Source organism: Gallus gallus, chromosome 3 (genome assembly GCF_016699485.2).
Source record: "Gallus gallus isolate bGalGal1 chromosome 3, bGalGal1.mat.broiler.GRCg7b, whole genome shotgun sequence".
NCBI classification, from domain to species: domain Eukaryota; kingdom Metazoa; phylum Chordata; class Aves; order Galliformes; family Phasianidae; genus Gallus; species Gallus gallus.
In genome coordinates, this window is record NC_052534.1 from 19,710,467 (window position 1) to 19,731,334 (window position 20,868).

General features: G+C 38.1%; 1 protein-coding gene and 1 long non-coding RNA gene across 24 annotated transcripts in view; both read left to right on the top strand.

Moving 5' to 3' along the window:
- ESRRG (estrogen related receptor gamma) overlaps positions 1–20,868 on the top strand; it is a 384,103-nt gene that overhangs the window by 69,965 nt on the left and 293,270 nt on the right. The gene's annotated exons all lie outside the window — the stretch shown is intronic.
- Positions 267–20,740, top strand: LOC124418341. The gene is made up of 3 exons (XR_006938676.1): positions 267–15,107; positions 15,609–15,665; positions 16,285–20,740. It is a non-coding gene; the product is annotated as an uncharacterized LOC124418341 (long non-coding RNA).

The following is a 20,868-nucleotide window of genomic DNA, read 5'->3' on the forward strand; positions in this document are numbered from 1 at the left end:
CATCGCATCTGAATACAGATTATATTAAGTCTCTGATAATTGTACTCAGGCTGTGTGTGTATGTCTGTGTTTACATATTTCCGGTAGTAATCCTGAAGTGTTCTGTCATTTTTGGGTATAGGCTGATGAAGATACCCAATTAAGTATGACTTCTTTTAATTTAATGCTGTTTACAGCGTTAAAGCTTCCAGTTAATTAAGAATAGTTGTGAAGCCTACAGAAGAAATGTTGTGCACATTGAAATTAAGAACATTTATTGATAGTAAGGGCTGAACACATAAAATAAAAGTAGCCTGTGAGGAGTATGGAGCAAAGTTCTCCTGTGACTCTTCTCAACTCTGTTTGGAGTTCATCTGTAAGTATGCACAGGTTTGGGCGGTGCACCTCAAAGGAGATACAGAGAATTAGGAGAAAGTACAAAGGAAAAGCAATGAGAATGATAAGGAATTTGACATGTCAGGAAGTATTGATGGAAATGGGAGTGCTCAGCCTGGGAAAAAGAGAAGTTGGAGGGAGATGATGGGTGGTAAAAGAACAAAAGTCTGGGAGAAGAGAAAGTAAAAAGTTTATTCGCTGTGTACATGGAGAGAAGTGGGAGGGCATGAGAAGCAGTTTGTTAAACTGAACCAAACGAAATTCAGATTAGGAATAACCTTCAAAGGTGGATAAAATGAAACACCAGTGCAAGCCAAGTGAGCTAGTTGTGGCATCTCTGTGAGGCTTTTCAGAACAGATGAGACAAATATCTGTGAGGAATGGCAAAGATGTGTGAATGGTCCCGTGTGGTGGCACAGGGGTGTACAGCAGACATCTACCAACACTCCTAAAACCATTTTCTGTGCCTTAGTGTATAACGATCTGTTTAAGAATCATGGCTGTGAGAAGGTGATGACTTCCCAATTTGCTTACCAGTGAGTCAAGAGAAAAACAGATGGTTTGCTCATCTGAAATAATTCTGTCTACGAAAAGGCCTTGGAAAGAATCAGCATCCAGACAGGTCTGGTAAACTGCTGACACTCTTTGTTTCTATCAAGGCTCGAGGGCAGATGCTGCACTGTCTGAAATTGGTGGCAAAACTTCCACTTGCATGGAACTGGCATTAGCCTATAAATGCAAGTCCCTGTTTTGCTCATTTTGTGAACCACTGTTCATGCCAGGCACAGTTTATATTGTTTAATGTTAAAGTATACAATGAGTACAATGAGGATAATTGTATTTTCAAGCATCATGAACCTACTGTTAACTTCAGTGTTATGGTGTCTAAAGTCTAGTAGCAAGTGTGAATGAACGAACATTTGACATGTTCTGGTTTACTTTTCCCATCCTTGTAACTGAGTTAAATGTCAGGTAATATATTTACTAGCCAGTATGTGTTGATTAGGGAACTCTTTAATTTTCGAGAGAAATACTCAGTATTTATTTCTCTTTTTCTTCTCTGAAGCTAAATCTCATTGAGAAACTAGTATGATAACTTCTATAATGCTTCCTAATTTCTCCAGGAAAAAAAAAAAAAAAGGTATTGTTTTATTCCTGTAGTAGCTGATGTTTCTAGTAAACACTGCGAGGAAATGATCCAGTTGGATAACATTTTGTTTGATACACCGTAAATTCTTCCCGTGAAAGCTGATGGTAGTTTTTACGGTTTTTTTTGTTTGTTTGTTTTGTTTTTTGTTTTTTTTTGCCTGATTTGAACAGTCAAGTAGAAAGGTAGTTTCCCATTCCTTGTTTGTGAACATATGACTGATGTATAGGAACTTTATGTCCAATTTTTTAACTGTACTACAAAATGACCATGCTTTGGGGCGTATGGAAAGTATGTTGCATGAAGAAATACACCTAAAACTGCATATCTTTTCCTCTGGGAAATGATTCAAATATAAGTTTATGAAATGAAAACTGCCTCTTAGGTTGGGGTGGCACTTATGGACCCTCTTCCATGTAGCCAACTATCAACTGGTGTGGCAAATATCAGACTGCTGAGTAACGAGGAAGCACTGCACTCTCAGGACAAAGGTTCCAAACTTAACGACTCATTTGTAAGTATTTAGCAGGAAACATGAACAGAAAGATGCTGAGGTTGCTGTTCATGGCTGAGGCCTCTTTCGTGCAGTCCACTGAGTGTATTTACAATGCTCGTTATACTGGAGTGGGGTTTAGTCTCCACTTTAGAAGGGGATCTCCTGTGATTGTCTGAACACAATGCAAGAAGGACTTTGATACATTATTTTCAGTGCTAGGGTTTTTAAAGCTATGATTTTTCTCAAAATCAGTTTTATTTTAGAAAACATTCTTTTATGGAGGCACATTAGAGAGGAAAGGTTAGGATTATTTAAGGGAGGGGAATTAATTGTGTCACTTCTATGGGCATTAGGCAAATTGCTTCACTTGAAGTTAAGAGGCAGCATGGGAGCATTTAAGTATAGGGTGCCTGCAATGCACTTTATGATAGTCTTAGCTTACGACCTTATATCATTTTATTTCTCTATTAAATCAAGACATACCACAATGAGACTGGGATCATGCACAATGCAGTAGTTAGCACCTAGTGTTCTAAAGGCTAGGTGATGTACTGTGACAAAGCAGCAAAGGAAAGGTAGAATAATGGAGAAGTTTGTAATACAGTCCTAGACATAAAAGATGATATCTGATATGTGTTAGGATTAAATATAGGAAAACGAGGTGGAAAATTGTCCAACTCATTATTAAGTTCTTTGTGTTTTACTCGCAAACTTATTTTACACTGTGCAGCAGATGTCAGAATAAAGAGAATGGCTTCAAAACTAATTATGGGCCAGGTCCCTGGCTTCAGAGGTAGTAAAGACCTTACAGGTCAGCCCAGCGATGGTGCTTAGCATTTATGCGCTAATTTGGCATTGTACAAAGGAGCACTCAGATATGTAGAAACAAACACAGAGGGAGCTGACTCAGAGCACCCTCCTGCCATGTGGAGAGAGAAGTACAGCTGATAAAACATGCTGTTTGAGTTTTATTTTACATGAAGCAGGTTCTCATCGGCAGAACAAGGCAATGATTTTTGATTCTAGCAGTACTGGGTTGCTTTCTGTGCCAGGGCAAATTCTGACCATGCTGATGCATGTTGCTTTTAGGCTGGCAGCATGAATGCTGCTGCTTAAGAACACAGGCAGAGGCAGCTCGTGGCTCCTATATAGGTTTTGTCACATTATACATTGCTTGGACCAAGTCTTTTCAGACACAATTTGAACTCTGTGTAGAAATGCAGCTGTGAGGTGCTGGTGTATGTTCAAGCCCCAGACTGAAAAATACATGGAGTTCATGCTTTTTTCAGGGTTGGAAAGCAGCTGGATTCTCAAGATTACTGTTTATAACAGGTGCATAAATTCTTTTGAAGCCCAGGTTTGGGGTATATAGTTTCTTCCTTTGACTCCAGATAGATCCTACATTTTGCAGGATGGATATTTCAAGTACAGGTGCTTTTGAATGAGAACAAAGTAGTCATCGGTATTTTATTGCAAACCAAGCATGTACTCGTCAACAGACAGCAGCTTTGTAGAGCCAGCTGTTTTTCACTGTAAAGATGTACTATCTTCATGCAGCAGCCAGGAATAGGAATATGGAATAGTACACCAGCACTTTCTCATCAAGAGTTCTCTTTCTCAGGAATTAAGGGCTTCATTTAAGTGATGTAACCTGAGGTATCAAATGTCAAAGAGGACTAAATCACTGAGGCTACTTGATGCAGAATCTGAGGTGCAGTTTTGGAAAGGTGTTACTGCTCCACTTTATCTAAATGGATGCTGATTTACCTACTCAGTGATAAGCCTTTAATTGTCAAAGTTGCTAATAAGCTGTGTGATCAAAGGTATGTATAAGAGGAGAGGAAGGAGGGTGAAAAGCTCTTTATGAAAAGCTGCAAAGTCCAAAGCGAGTAACTGCCGATGCTTTACAACAGAGGAATGAGCTGGGCGGTGTGTCGGTGCACATTCATTAAATCGATAAAAGGCAAAGGCCAAGGAGCCTCCAAAGGGAGAGCTAGGCTCCCTGAGGCCAAAGGCAAGCAAGACGCAGCCAGGCCAGAGCCCTGAGGTTTGCATGTTCCATAGGGCAGCTAAGGTGAGAGATGGGGGAGAGCGATTCTAAAGCATTTGTGCACCTTTTGTTTGCTAATGGTGCCTCATGTTTATCTTTGGGGGAAGGCCACAAAGAGAACTACAAACTTTTCGGTTAATTCATCCATAATGGACTCTGTTCAAGATGTTGGTAGGTGAGGTGTTGGCTGGCATTATGAGGAAGAACCTAGAAAAAGAATTTCTGTATCTAATATTTGGCTGCTAATGTTTTACTTCGTATAAGTTTGGTGTTTCTGTGATTGGCCATTGCCTTTGTAATGATTGCATGTCGCAGTGGGACGCTGAGCTCCTCCACTTGAGGAAGTGCTGTTCTGATCAATGGGGCTGTACTCCTCTACATGCAGCAGTGCTAACTCCTGTATTTAATATTTTCCCTGATTCTAAATAAACGAAAACACTGAAGGATTTCCCAAAAGATTGGGAAAGATAATTTTATTGCAGAAGAATCACTGGAAAAACAGTATTAATTTCCGTGGGAATTATATTTCCTTTCTTTAATTCTTTTCATAGAACTTATTTTTAAGTTCTTGCCTTCTCCTTTATTCACATGTGATTTTAGGATTCTTATAACGGCATGGGAGATCATACCCATCTGGAGAGTTATTTTGCGTCCTGTGTTTCATTTCCCCTGCTGTAAGGCAGAAGTAATGGTACTCCTGGTGTGCAGTGCTTTGAGTCTCCTACTAAGTCCACTACTAAGCACTGATGAAAACTTCAATACTGTAATGCTTGCATCCCATAAGTCTTGCCCACAAATACCGAAATGATACTTGTGGATTTGAGGTGGGTTTTTTATACTTTTTTTTTTTTGTTGTTGTTCTATGTGAATAGGGGAAACTAGACAGAGCCCTTTGGTTCAAATGGGGCACAATTATAATAGAAGGTAATAATTTTAGTTACCACCTCTGGAACCGTATTTAAACCGTTGACTGAAGAGTAAGTGATACTTTGCACCTAATAAAAAATCTTAAAGCATCAGTCAAACTTTCTAAATTGTTCCTGCCACTCTCTGTATTCCAAGCCTACTTCAGAGCTGCTGTAGCAGCAATGCAGGCGCAGGGGATGGGATTTCCCAGAGGAGCCTCCACTGCATGGGACAGCCTATGTGTAACCCTCTGTGCTCACGGCTTGGCACAGACACAGACCTGGTGTCAGGGCTGTCCCTGGAGCTGCGTGGGTGGCTGTGCAGAGCAGTGCCTGCCATGACCTGTGTCTGTTCTGTGGCTCCAAATTACAGGCACATGTTTCATCGGTGCAAATTGCAGCTGGAAAGGCAGAAGTGGGGATCTGAGCACAGCCCGCAATGTGTGCAGATAAAGGGCAAAACGCAACGTGCATTGGCATAGCTGAAATGTCCCTATGTGTGATTAAAAATGTATACCTTCATTTGTTTTTCCTTGTGCAACCAAAGCATAGTGAAAGAAATATACCTTCTCAGCCATCTGCAGTTTTTTGCCAGGAAGGCCAGCTTCCCAAAATGAGATGGAAAAATAAATTAGGTAGGAGTGATGACTAAGAAAAAAATGAACTTTATAACAAAAAGTCAGCAGTGAGATCTCTATGAGTCAAATCTTCTTGTAGCTCAAAATTCAGGGAGCAGCAGGACAACACCATCTAAATACAGGTTGATTAAAATGGATTTCATTTTCTTCCAACAGTAGCTGTGGTGTGGTGTCTGTTGTTATGACTCTTAGTGGGAATTGACTATAAAAAATCAAATTATTCCCCTCCTGCTGACGTAGTGAATGGTGTTGAGGTGCCTGCCCATTAGGCTACATCCAAGGTAGATCTCCTCCAAAATCCTTGTCAGACAGAGGAGAGGGATCAGATGGAGGAGTGCCGGGAAGTGCGGCTGGCTGAGTGCGCCTGCTGCCAGCTCTGAGTGTATACAGAGGGAGACAGCAGGGAGGGACGGTGCTGGGGAAGAATGGAAGCACAGAAGGAGTGAGACCACATGCAGAAAATGAGAATCTCATTTTCCGAAGAGTCACAAACATGCTTTGTTAAAGGCGTACTCTAAGGAAAGATAAAAATTTTTAAAAACCTACTTCTCACGGAAGCAATAGAAAAGGAATTTTTCATAGAAGTAAAGGAATGCAAACAGAAATGTTTTCATGTTGTAAAAGCATTGCAGTGCTGTGCTCACAGCCTGTACGGAAGGAGAGAAAGTGAAACTAACCGAGAGCAGCTTGAGTAGTTTCACTGTCAAGGCCAGGAGAAATGAGAGATACAAAAACTAATTCAATTAATCAATGGTACTTCAGATAACTATAGAGTTATTTACTTTAACGTGGAAAACATTTGCTCTTCTGTGCATGGAGTCATCCTTTTTCACATTTCTTTGGAGTTAATCTGCCTCACCTCCAGCAGCAGAGCATGATCTGCTCTCGGCTGAGCCCCGTTTGCTCCCCACATAGCTGGAGGTTCTGGCAGATGCAGGCACGCAGCCAGCTCAGCAGAACTTGTACTGTACTTCTGCATTTCCATTCTAACAGTTAATTATTTGCTGATTCTGAGCAAAGGTTCTGTATTCATTGTCATGCCAAACGTGGGTAGTGTTAAGCCTGTGCCATGCATTAAGCCTTTAGGCTAAGGGGTGCAGATTTGTTACCTAAATGTTTTAGCGCTCTGTAGACTGCTTTGTTCTGTCTGTATTCTCCACAACAGTTATCCCAGTGATCCAAGTAATCTTTTCCTTCCCAGCAGCTTTTAAATGCTTGTGCTTCCATTAGGAAATGGGAATTCATTCTCTCCCACAGGCAGGTAAGGGCAAAGAGTGTGAGGATCGGGACGTTAGCTGGGGCAGTATAGTGGAGAAGAAAAATGGCATAGTACTTATGCTTCTTGCATAAGAGAAGAGGAAAATGCCTGACTCAGTGCTGAGTACAGCCCACGTGCTGTTTTCTGGGAGAAGATGGATTGAGGTAGGAAGTGCCCAGTGGCACAAGGCACAGGAGAACTATCTCCAGCACACCTCTGTCTGCTGTTGTAGTTGATGGGAAGAGGACTCCTCCAGCAGTTTCTCACTGCTTTGGCTATCCACTGGCTAACCTTTTCATGGCTGCCATGGTTTACCTCAAGAGCAGGTACTGATCAAATGGTCCTGAGTTTCCACTTGTGCAGTTATGGCTCAGTTGACTGTAGAGGATGTGCTTTTGGTGTGGAGTGTCAGAAGTGGAGGTGTAGGGGAGCCAACATATAAAATGGTATAAATTGGCTCCCATTTGGGTCTCTTGTATTGTCTTAGTGCCCAGGGATTTCTTAGGCCATAGCACCCATTAGCAACATGGGAAGATAGGTGTGCAATTCTCACTTGGGAGGAAAATACTTTCCTTAGTGTCCATGTGCCAGCTGCATTGACTCAGAACACTGTAAGGAGCTCCATTAAGTTCTATTGGGTCCATAATCTGCACATTAAGAAAAATTTACATGATAGATGGGGCTGTTAAAGTCTAATTGGGTAATCAAAAATTAGTTAATGTGCCAAAATATGTATTTAGCTGATAAACTATAATGGTTCCAAAGGGTTCTAGTATTAATAGAAGGCACGGTTGCATATTATGGAGTCGAGAGTAAGATATTGCTCTTCTAACACTCGTTTCAAGCAAAGATCCCAAAGCACTTGACAGATATTAAATCACTTATTGATTTGATATTTCCAAAATATGTCCATCCAAGGCTCTGGGGGAATATATGTTAACAATAATGTCAAATTTGCACATAAATAAAAAATGATAATTTTCCCCCACTTCCAAATTCTATCAAGTGTAATGAACACTCCTGCCCTCAAACTAGTTAAAATCTGTCTAGGTTGGATCTTCTTTAAACTATATTATGTGCCCATGATATACTGTATTCACTTAAGTGGTAAATAAGCTGAACAGTAGTGAAATTAACCAATTTGAAAAGATCTAAAGTTGGTGGCAGTCAGTAAAAGAATATGGTATTGCTGTTTTTTTGTCCATTACCCTGACAGCAACCAATACAGTGTTTCTGTCTTCAGAATCCGAAAGAAGTTTGGACATTCTGGAAATAGCTTCCTAACCTATTTGTTCAAACTTCATTCTTTTTTAAATGAAGGAAATGAATAGAATTTTTAAATACCTCCTCCCTTTAATAGTTTCAAAATTACCTAAAGTATTAAAAGCATGCCACTCCCACATTATAATAGCATGTGGTTCTGTGTTTGTGCAGCATCTAGTGTAATGGGGACCTCATCTAAGAGACTTCTACAGTACAAACAGATAACGATCACTTTATTTGAAGGTGGAAAAATGTTTTTTTTTCTAATGGAGAAAATGGAGTCACAAAGGTAAAGACTATAGCAGATCTAGTGCTAAACACCAAGCTCAGTTGTGGCTTTGCTACAGCGCAGCACAGAAGCATTCCTAAACTGTGCCTTTTAAAAACAATTTATGCTTTGGTGTATATGTAATACGCCTTTATTTCTTTATAACTATCTTGAGTGTTTTGCACCAGTTATGCCCTAAAAAAGGCCTCTAGATGTCTAAAAGTGCCAGACAAATGACCAAAGACCCTTCTGCTTGACTAGGCACAATTTTGAGGTGGAAAGGAGAATATCTCCAGAAAAACTCAGACATCAGGTAGCTTAATCGTATTTTCATACCATGTAAATATTTAAAGACAAAATGCAACAGCCACATTGCTGCATTTCTTATTTTGGATGAATGTCATATTTTTAATGATAGTTGAATAGTTTTGTATTTTATTTATGTGGTCTCATTTGTTTGCTAGGAAATATGAATTGAATGCTTCCATTGCCTCTGAATTCAAAAATGTATTTTCTAGATATCATTAGTTGAAGGATGTTAGACAACTGCATGTTTTTTCTTCCACATAAATAAATAAATAAGCCGAGTGTCATGATTGTTTGCTGTCTAATATACATAGATCCAAATGTATATTGAAATGCTGTTTGGAACAAATAAGTCACTGCTAGACTTTTTGACATCTCCACAGAAAGAGAGAAAAAATATATTCTTTTTACTTTTTTTTTTTAAAGCTAAAAAGAGCCACTTGGTTTTTGGGGAAAGCTCTGACCTGAGAAATGAAAAAGAAAAAAAAAAAAAAAGGAAGAAAAAAAAAAAGCTGGAGAATAATGAATTCATCAAGCTGAAAATGCACAGGCCAATGGAGCGCTTAGAGTTCAATAGGAGGCAAATGGAAAGAGAGCCCCATTACTGTTGAGATACAGCGACACGGCTCCACTAATCGCTTGGTCATGCTTGGTAGACACTAAGTCATCACAGGCCGTGACATGGGGAGAACAGGTGCCAGGGTTTGCTGTAAGAAAAAATTGTTTATTTAACATCCACAACCCACATTGCCCCCTCCTTTACCTTTCATCCCATCTCCACAGAGGAACAACGCACCAGGCAACACACAGGATGGTTTTGGTAGTCTGTGACGGAGGTGGTGACACACAAACCTGTCCCATAACTGCAATTAGCATGTGCTGTTAATGAAGAATAGTGCTGTTGTGGTCTCAGTGGCATCAGCTGATGGGTTTAGTTGATTCTGTACAGTGGGGGGTTGGAACTAGATGGTCTTTAAGGCCCCTTCCAACTCAAACCATTCTGTGATTCTGTGAAGGCAGGAAGGCCTACTAGCCTTAGCCCAGGTAGGCTTATGTCTGCGTAAGTGTGAAAATGAGCAGGGTGATATTTCAGGACCAGAACTGAGGTAACTGGCTGGATGCTCGTCTTCTGCTTTCAGCTGTTGTGGGAATGTGTATTATGGATCCCTTCAAAGCTTCCAGTCCTTTCCTAGCATGGAGGTAGGTGGTATCCGCTGAGCAGAGAGCTGTATGGTACAGGCAACAATAAAAAACCCATTGTTAGTATACCTCAGGATTTACATTGGACAGGTCTTGAAATACTGTGTCACCTGGAAGATGTACAGACTGAGTTATCTAAGAGGTTCCTAAGGTATCTGGGTCACAGATTCATTTTTCTAAATAAAGGATTCAAACAGCATTTTGTTAGATTTTGAATAGTCCATCTCACTGATCTTTTTAATGCATTGAGCTTTTTTTTTTTTTTTTTTTTTTAAACTAAAATCTGTTAGACTTTCTCTTCCAAAACTGACTGTTGCAGTTTGAACAACAACAACAACAAAAAAAAGACACCGAATCAAGTGATGCTGTCTGGGAAAATAATGGTATCTGGAAATCTGCAATCTTAACACTGAGTAAGATCTCTTCAGACCCCAGTCTTTCCAGATAGGTTTTGTTACAGTTGTGCTTCTTGATTTAGGCAGTGAATAAGTGCTTGGAAGAACTGGACACTATTCTTGGCTCTGCCACAGACTTCCTATGTGCTGATGAACAAGTCTTTTAGACCAAAGCTTTTTCGTTGTGAGAATTTCCTTGCATTTTAAATCTGTGGGGAATTAAATGGAACGGACATTTAGATTCGCTTCCCCACCTCCTTCGGTAATAGATGAAATGGAGAGGATATAGGAACAGGTTTAGAAGATCAAATCAATGCACTTGTTTTGTAACCAGGAACTAAAGGGAACAAGCTGTTGTTTTTTGTTATTTTTTTTATTAATACACATCTGCTTTTTTACTCCAACCTCCCTCTGAGATAAATCAAAGTCAGCCTTTGAAAGATTAATTGTGGAGTCCATATCTCACAACTATGTATCTGAGGACTAAAAAAACCTATAATGTTGACTAATAAAACTGTCTTGCTATACAAACCTTTAAAATCAAGAAATTGCCTGTCCACATGTTTTTTCTGCCACATATCTTAATTAGCTTCACAAATAATGCTGCCTGTTTTCACTTTCCCATCTATTAATTAGCCTCATACTACTGTGAAGTGAGCAATGAGAAAATAGCCATCCTTTGTTCCTCATGTTATAATATAGGACATTACCTTCATTCTGATCTGAGGACAAAGGTATACTCGTTATGCCCTTTATGGCTATCTAACATTCACTTATGGATTTTCTTTACCTCTTGTTAAGAAAGTATTAATATTCTGAACAAACATGCACGCACATACATATATGTATAGATATGTATTAATCAGCACAAAATTACTACATCTAGAATACTGAACTGTGATCTGCTCTAGGGTGTTCTGCTGTGACTAAACTAATATTAGAGAAAAAAAAAAGAAAAAAAAAAGATTTAGACACAAGAAGCTAATTTGAAAAAAAATAAAAATCTCCTTATTAAGGTAAAAATCTGGAGCTGAGTTTGTTTTTAGTTCTTTGGTCAAAAAGATGAAATAATAATGAAGATAGAAACATTAATTTGAGCACAGACCTCTATTTAAGGTCAACACCCATATTTCCTTGAGTTAAATTTTAGTCGGGACAGCTAGCAGATTCACACATATTACTATTGCCCCAGCAGTCTTATTGAGATGGGATTAGTTCTTTTTCTGATAAGGCATACATGTGAGTTTGCTAAATGAGTCCATAGTTAACAGACTTCTAGTAGTCCTGACTACCTTAAAATTATATTATCTTGAGGGTGCTGACCCTCAAGTGTTGTGAGAGGTAGTCTGTGTTCAGAACAAAGCAGTTTGGAGGGACTGGAAGAGCAGGGATTTTGGGCACAGCATCAAAGTGCAGGTAGCTAACTGCTATGAGACACACCCTCCAGAAAAATGTGATCCTCTGTAGTCCTGCGTTTCTACAAGTCTAACTTATTAAGATAGCAGTTACTCAATGTCTCTCCAGTGAGTAAAAGTTCAGTTTGGAGATCTGTCTATAGTTGCATATTGATTAGGAAAAAATCATTGAGTTTTGGCCAGGCATTGCTGACTTATCTTAATGTAGATAAAGCCTGTATGCTCATCTTCAAGTTTAGATCATGTTTCCTGTTGTAATATCTGAGAATCTTTAACTATCTATCATGAGAACTTTCAGTTCCTCATTTAACAAGGAATAATTAGAGGATTCAGTATCTCAATTTTGTCTGATTAAAAATAAAGTGTGCCCTCTTCCCCTGTAGTTTGTCAAGTTTATTCTATGTATCCTCAAAGTTGGGTAAAAAGATAGGTCATTCAAAGAAGACTATGCAGCATAGCATGAAGGTTGTTCTTTCAGGTTCATAAAGTGATTTGATTTCATTTTGAGTTCCCAATTGATGTTTGTTTTTATTTAAAATGTCTGTAAGGGTAACTGTTCAGAATGTACTATCCAAGATAATAGCATTAACTGGCATGGCTGCAAAATCAATAATAGTAACAAAAATATACCTCTACTGATTAAGAGTGACATAAAATAAATTTGTTAACAAAAATGGATGTAGTCAACAGTTTAAACACGTGTCTTAAATACTGTAATGCAGTGCATAGGTCTTATTTTAACTTTTAGGTACTTGTTTAAAAGGAACCTTTGAAAATCTTAGTAGTTTCTTACCTTTAAAGGCAAGCAAAACTAACCTACAAAGTGTTTTGTTCCCTTTCCTTACTAAAATAAACCTTATAACAAAATGGTAGTAGATTTCATCCAGAGAAAGGAATTGAAAATGCTAATTCAGAAGCTATAAACTAGCTTTGAAGGATGGGTCTTTTTCATCTGGCTTCATGAGAAACAGCAGAGCAGAAATAAAAATAGATCATTGACCAAAAATATCCTTTTCCAGCTGGGTCATTTAAAGAACTGTATCATTTTTAAATCATACGTATAGCTGATTTGAAATCTGCCCCTCCAAACAGGGTCTAATGCCAAGGTCAAGTACTCTGGAGGGGTTTTTTTGTTATTGTTTGCCTGCTTTGGGGTTTTTTGAAAACAAGGGTCCTTGTGGTAATGAAGAAGAGTGTTATACAGGAATATAAATAAAGTCTCACACACTGAGACAGATCCTTTACGTATACACACTGTTTTTGCTCAAGTGGGGGCCATCCATTCACACCAGCTACTTATTTTATTTTAGCTGATGTCTAAAATAAAAGTTTGGCCAAGCTTTGCTTGTATCCCCAGTCTCTTGTGGCATTTCACAGGTGAGGCATGTTTGGGAGACTACTAGAGACACATCAGACATTGCCTAAAATGTTTATTCATTCTTGCTCTTTATCTTAATAGATAGGCATGGGTTGAAGCAGGGATATAACATAAAACTGAATATTGACAGAGATGCAAAAATATGAAGATTCTAGTTCAAAACTTATCAGAGATAATGATACCTAAACACCTTAACCTCAAACTCATTAGTCTCACATATCTCAATCAATATGGATTCTCTCAGAAATCAATTTTCAGCAGCAAATATGATTGTTAAATAATTCACAAGTTACAGGCCTTCGGGCAAGAAGAGGTTAGAGAAGCAGAAGGAAAGTGGTGATCTCGACCTGAGATGTGATTTCAATTAAAAGAGGAGAGCATCTGTAAAACACAGTTTTATGTTTAAGGTGTCAAGCTGTTTAAAGAAAAGAGGCTTATAAATGTAAATTACAGTCTTAAGCAGTATGGTATTTAAAACATTCTTATTTTTCATACGCTAGCAGAAAGAATTGATTCAATTGATCAACAAGGCATGTGGCATTTAAAAAATTCCAACTGGTATGACTATTATCAAATCTCAGTGAAAGACAGAAGTGGTAAAAAAAACCTTCATGGGATTTTCTGAAGTTCTTTAAATATTTCTGGCTAAAGGCAGATAGAATTTATGCCTATGTTTTATATTTTTCTCATATCTACTTCCTTTCATACATGTGTTTTCACATTCACTATAGTTGAATAACAGTTATTAGCATGAGCATTATTTTAGGGAGATAAAGAGCATTCCAGGAGAAGTCCTATTAGGCAATACAGTACTAGGGGTCTAGTTGTTTTCTCAGGGCCTTATCACGCCTACTATAGCACATGGAAAGATTTGTATTGATCTACTGAATCTTGGATCTGGCCCTAATTGTGCTTGTGTAAATTTGGAATTACATCACTGGAGTTAATGATATAATAACTGTATTAGATTAATGCAAATATTCATATTCAGACCCTGAATTCTTAGGATTTTAGTTTTGTTACAATGCCTGTAGATGCAAGCTGTAGTTTTAACACAATTTAAAAATCATAATTCAATTAAAAATATTTACTAACCTAATTATTTCTATACTAGGCATCTCTTTGAAGTAATTATAATGATACATTTTAATTTGATGTTATCTGTATTCTGCCAGAGATTTTTCAATGGGCATAATTTGGATAAATATCAAGCACTCCAAATGCATTTGAATTCGGCCCAGGTCAATAATGGTATTACCGTCTGAAGGCCCTCGATAGGCTTAGTCAGATGAGCTGAGGAGTTTATTCCAGTTCGGATGGCACTTGCTTACTCTGACGTCAGATACCAGCTTAACAATTCATGCAGATGGAAGAATTGCACTGAAAAGGTGGCTCTGACAAGAAAAAAAAGAGGCTTTGTTTAAAGATCTAGCACTGCTAGGCTTTGAAGTGATCTGACTCAAAGCTCATTGGTTTGGGGTTCCTGTGAACATGGAAAAACTGGAACACTACTCATGTTTGTAGTTTGTTTCCTTCCAAAGCACTCTGTCCTTCATGGCTGGCTGGCAGTCTCACCTGCACAGGTTCAGTTACATCAAAATACAAAAGAATGTCCTACACAGAAAATCCTTATCTCTCTAGAATTTAGAAACACCTGATGAGTTCACCATTTCTAAGATTGTTCAAAACATGAAAAGAAATTATTTTAAGATGCTTCTACAATTTGTCTCCATTCTTTAAAACTCTGTAAAACTTTCCTCTGCTAGGAGATGTATGAAAGGGGTAAGGAGCTCTGATTTTCTCAGCTGTGGGTCATCAAGTCACTCATAATCAGATCTGAAAGGCAGCACCTGGTGGATGGTGAGAAGAGGCTCAGTGGAGATGGTTTTGTTGTGCAGTGATAGGAGTAAGGATTTCATCTGTTTTGCTGTCTCAGCGTACTATGGAAAATAAATTTTTTGTTCATGAATAGCGTTATGGTCTGAGTCTGTGTCCCAGGATAGGAAATGAGAGGTAAGGGAGAATGTTTATGCTTAATGCTATGGAATTATAGCCTACCATATGAAAGGTGGTAATTTGAAGAATTCGGTCAAAAATGGGCTACAGTAAGCATAATAGGTATAACATATGCTTGTGCTACTCTACTTTTCAAAATCTGGTTTTGTGTTGAATGAACTTTGTTTTTAAATATATATTTTGAAATGTGAATCGTGGTGAACGTCAGTGAAATTTATTGTACTATTAAAATCCTATTGGGTCTTTGTTTATGAAATGTATTTTCCTGTATCTGAGGTTTAGGGAGGCTTGATAATGAGTCTGTGAAGATTCATGGCCCCTTTTCTGCAGCTTAATTTAGGCTCTATATCAAATATGTAAAATAACATTATATCTTTCTGCAGCCTGTGTGTGTGATACATTTTTGTATTATTTTCCTGCCAATGTTATTTCTTTCATAAATGTAGAGCTGGAAAATGGTGACATGCTGACAAGCCACGCTTTCTATTATTTTTCTAGGCTACAGAGAGTAAATCCAAATGATACTGTGGTCATTTTCTCATAAGTTTTATGAAGGTGAGATATGTTCATGGCTCCATGTTCACAAAGATTGCATTATTCTTGATTTTAATTAATGGACAACTATCTGGTGAGATTTGTGAGGAACTATTTCAGAGGCCATTCTACCTTCCAGTTTAAGATACCTGAAGATAAGCAAACCCACTGGAAAGCACTGCAGTGACCCCACCCATATGCCAGTGACCTGGCAATAAACTTCTGTTTTAGATGTGATGGATCTCATAGGATGGTGATCACATTGGAAAAGTGTTGTTCAGATTTTCATGGGTTTGGTCCGGTCTCATCCTTTATATATCAAGTCACCAAGTACTTGCTGGTGATGGGCTCTGTGATCCCTCAGATGTGGGTACTGTGGGATTGGTTCCTGGGCTATTTTGGTCTCCAGCTCAGTATCTCTCTTGCGAGGTTGTGTTACAGTGTCTGACATGGGAAAATTCCATAAAGGGCTCTTGTCCATAACTTAGGAATATTCTTCCAATGCTGTCTTGTCTTGTAGAATGGATTATTTACATCTTGGTGTTCAAATTGTCCCTGAGATCCAGGTTCATGGAGATCAGTACACAGGTGAATCTGAGCAATTGCTCTAAATTCTTCAAATATCCTTTTTATTAACTAGATGAAGTAGCTGTCTCTGGCCATACACAGAAGAGCGATTTTCAAAGGATGGAAATGTTGAAAGAATAAGGTAAAGTGTTCCCTTTTCTTAAAGGCACATTCTTAAGTACAAGACAAGGGCATTGCTCCACATTTATGTCGGTGTAATTGAAATTAGAATCCTGCCCTAGCAGTCTGTATGAAAACTGATAAAGATCAATTTTGTTACCTCAATGAAAACTGAAATATCAGCAAATTGATCTGCTCTTGCTTACACTGATAGAAACCAAGAGTAATCCCAGTGAAGGCTTTGGAATGACATATGTAAAACTCGTGTTCTCTGGTCAAGCCCCAAAGTCTTTGGAAGAAAAAGCTTTCATTTTCCAGTATGTTTTAGATTTGTAGGAGTGGTAAGGGAATGAAATGATTAGATCAGTCTCTAAGATCTCTACTGACAGTATGTCCCTGGTTTGTTTCTTGTTTGCAGCAGTGTCTTTGAGTCCTACCTCTGCCATGTTCAAGACACTGTTTAGCCAGAGAAACAAATCTTTAGAGCCAGGTTTTCCTTTCAGATGTGTTCTGGGATGTCAAAAGAACAAAGCTCTATTAATTGTTGCTTATTCAAGATGCATAGCATGGCATTATAATACTCAAACAATGTTAATTAGACAAAACAATTGCAATAATTATCTTATAAAAAGTCAGGCAGGGTAATTTCTTTTAAAATGAGGATAACCTCTAGAGGAGATTCTGCTCCAGTTCAGTTTTTGTTTTCTTAATTTTGAATGTTTTTAATTTGAAATTATTGAGATATCAATGACCTCTGGGTTCAGTTGGATTAAGACATTTAAATGAAGTTTATAGAATTTTTTAGGTACTTTGGTAAGGCCCTTGAAATTTGGAAAACTGTTACAGATAACTTCAGGATGTTCCGTGTGATTACTTTAGATATGATATGTTTTACTGTGTCTATGGGGACTAATACAGTGCATGCAAAATAGGCACTCCTACTCTTCATTTTAATTTTGCTGAACTATTGTGAGTAATTTTTATCAAGACTATGTTTGGGCAATATTGCTTATGATGGGAACAGAAGGCAGCCATGCCAACAGCTAAACAATTCAAAAATCAAATAGTCATTTTTACCAGACACCATGATATTTATTTGTCAAAAATTAGGACTGCATCTAGCAAGCCAAGGTTCTTCTTCTTTGGATTCTGTACTGTAGTTTATTGAAGACACCAGAGGTACTGCAAGATTAATTCAATAATAGGATGTAGCTACATTGATCTTCCTGATGTCATTGCCCTAAATTATTATAAAATGCGACTAAAATTACAGGTCTAGAATATATACGAACAAGGACAGGATCCAGGAGTATTTCTTCTCATTCTAATAATGGATTTGTAGACCAAATCCTCTGTTATGATTCTTTTTTGCAATTTTAAAAAAATCTATTGTTTAACTTTGAATGGAGTGTTTGTAGCAAGATGATTGATCATTGACAGAGAAGGCGAAAGCTGATCTTATACTCTCCTATTCCAATTCGTGAATAATTTTCACTTGTAAGAATTGACCATTGAAGTCCATAGCACTTCTTATGTGAGACAGATCACTCATGCAAATAAAGGTTTACTGGACTAGGATCTGTGGTATGTTATTACAGAGTCATTTCCTGCTGCAGTCTTGGCTTGTTGGCTTCCTATTTGCTAATTTTATAGGTTCTATTTTTCTTCCAGAAAAGATTGTTACATCATTAATAGTGGATCTTATTGTTGCTCTTAATTTTTGTGTTATCTCTAAAAAAGCTGGACGATGAATTCATTTCCTTAGAAGCATTTAAATTAAAAATGCTTAGACTCTTTGAGTTATACCCTCTATAATTTTAAAATAATTTTGGCATTTTTTCCCCTCTGGCAACTGAAGTCTTTAATCCTATGGGACTCTGATTTATAGTGACACTACAGTCTTTTCAAAGGCAACATTATTATGTCACTGATACTGAAACGGTACAGTCAGAAATAAGCAGAAAGTAATTAAAGGACAAAATTATTACAGTGGAGCAGACTTGACCCAGAGACTAAGGGCCACACTCTGCTTGCTTTTCTTGAGTAAATAGTCCCATTGCATCTCATTCAGACATGCAGCACTGGCATAAACCCAGAAGAAAACCTCCAAGGAAGTCACCAGTGTAACTGAGATTAGAACGCAGCTGGGACAGAATTATGTATGTATAAAAGAAGGCAGAAGAGATTGTCCCAAATATTCATTTAATTTGAATATGTATAGGAAGAGAATGAAAGTGCTGGGACAAATTCTGCTCCCACTTACATTATCGCAGCCCCATGAAGTCTGTTGAGGGTAGAATTTGATCTGACATTAGCACAAACTAACTTTTACATTTGCCAGACTCTTATTTGCTCACAGCATGTGGCAAGCCAGAAATATAAATAAATCAAATCTGTTTCTAGGAAGAACCCAGCAACCCTTTGAAACTTTCCTTCTTTGCATTATGAGAAAGGAAGTGGTAGAAAAAGGGGAGAGGATGGAGGGTTACATAAATGAGAGCAGGTGCGGTCGTGCAGAAGTAACTATTCAGCATATGTAAGTGCAGTTGGAAAATCATTGTCTTGCAGAGAATACTTGAAATTGGTCCCTAATGGCCTTGGTTTTTGTCATATGGTCTTGATTATCAGGCTAAAATTGCATTGCCGATGCCTTTAGTGTGAGTGAGATAGATGAATAATTATTACGTGCGCAGAATACCTTTCTGCAGGGAGGAACCAGGATATCCCCTGGTCACTGCAGCTACCACTGCACTTTGCTGTCAAGAAAACTGCAAGTGGCCAATTCATCACTTTCTTATTGTTCTTAAAATATATGTTTATAATAGTAAATGCTCATACCTGCACTAAGAGTGTGCAGTGTGAAGCCTTGACATTGTGAGAAATAATTGCAGGACCCAGTTATTTATGGGATTAAGGGGATGCAAAATCTAAGTACCTTATTTTATTTCCAAAGAATTTGCTTTGTTTTTGTGTTCATGCAACTCTGTGACTGTATCAAGGCGACAAATGAGCTTCTAGTAACTAAAATATGTACATACAAGATACATCAAATTAGTTTAGGAATGATTTTTTTCCATCTTTCTCCTTTTTATCGTTTAAAAAAAGGGCTTGCACTCTGCCTTACTTCCCTTTGCCTGTCTTTGTCTCCATTACTCATTACTACTACTATAACAGAAATAGTAGTAATGAGGTTAACAAAATCTTATTGCTAGCACTCAGGATAAGTCTCTGCGTATTGAAAAGATCACTCTGTCCATGTTGGCCCCTGAACAGAAAGGGAAATGTGACTGCAAGGTTCACAACCACTCTAAGATCCATGACCATGACCACACTGCTCATTCATCACCCGTATATTTACATTAAATCACGGCTGGATGTGCTTGCCCTCTATGTAGTCCTTTGCAGTACTAGCAATTAGTTACGGGATCCTCCAGTTCCTAAACAATGTTCATTGAATTTCCTTATAGCTACAAACAGAACACAGTGGACTTGCTTCCTTCTGACATACCTTCAGAAGCATTGCATGTGCACGGGGTGCAAGCATTTCAGGACAAGATTTCCAGCATCTGCAGAGTTTCTGATTAACTGCTTGCTGCCATTTGCCATTAAAACCCTAGTGAGATGCCCCTCAACAGTTTTGATTAAATAAACAGACAGCCACCTCAACTATTTGTGTCAACTAACTACCTTTTTCTAGTTGTTTTAGTGATTACTCCCTATTATGAACCTAAATAGATGTGTTTAGCTTAAATATGAAGAAAGAAAAAAGTAATAAAGAAATCACATTTATGAGAATGGTTTTTTAACCATGTTTTAGTGTCTCCTATTAAATTCTCTGAATGCTCTTCTTGTATGAGTAAATTAATCATTGTGAAACATTTCTCTTGAATTTATGTGTGCTTTTATACTTATTTTACAGATAGCTAAAGTCAAGCAGTGTATCTCTACACCAAAAACAAAACAAAATGTGTAGCTATGTTGGGTTAAATATAATCCTATGATCTATGTGATGACTGACCAAATTGACAACTGGAGTTAAACCTGAAGAGGAGCCTGAAATGAAGCACAAGCTGCTAGTCTCAGCTCTGCGATATTCACTGCTCTTTTCTCTTGTTAGCAGCTATCTGAGGTTGTCCAACTCAAAGTAAGAAGTCTTTCTTTTCCCCCCAGAGTACCAAAAGTACCTAAGGAAAGCCAAGTGACCTGCTTAAAGTAAGTGCCAGGAAAGGATGTGAGAATTTGGAATTCACTCCCATATCCTAGGTACCGCTAATTATACGGGCAAGTATTCAGACAGTCTACCACCCTTGCTCAGTTAAGGGCTTGCTGTACTTAAAAAGGAAGTGCCTGACATCTAGTAGTAGTGCAAAAAAAAAAAAAAAAAAAAAAAAAAAAAATTTGCAAATTTGTGGAGAAAGAGAAGACACAAGGGAAAGAGGACCTGACCCTTTGAGAAGGGTGCTCCTTGAGACAGATGAGGAGTGAGTCTGTTATACAGTCTTGCTGCAGTTATTTTGATTGAAGGATTTTTTTTTTA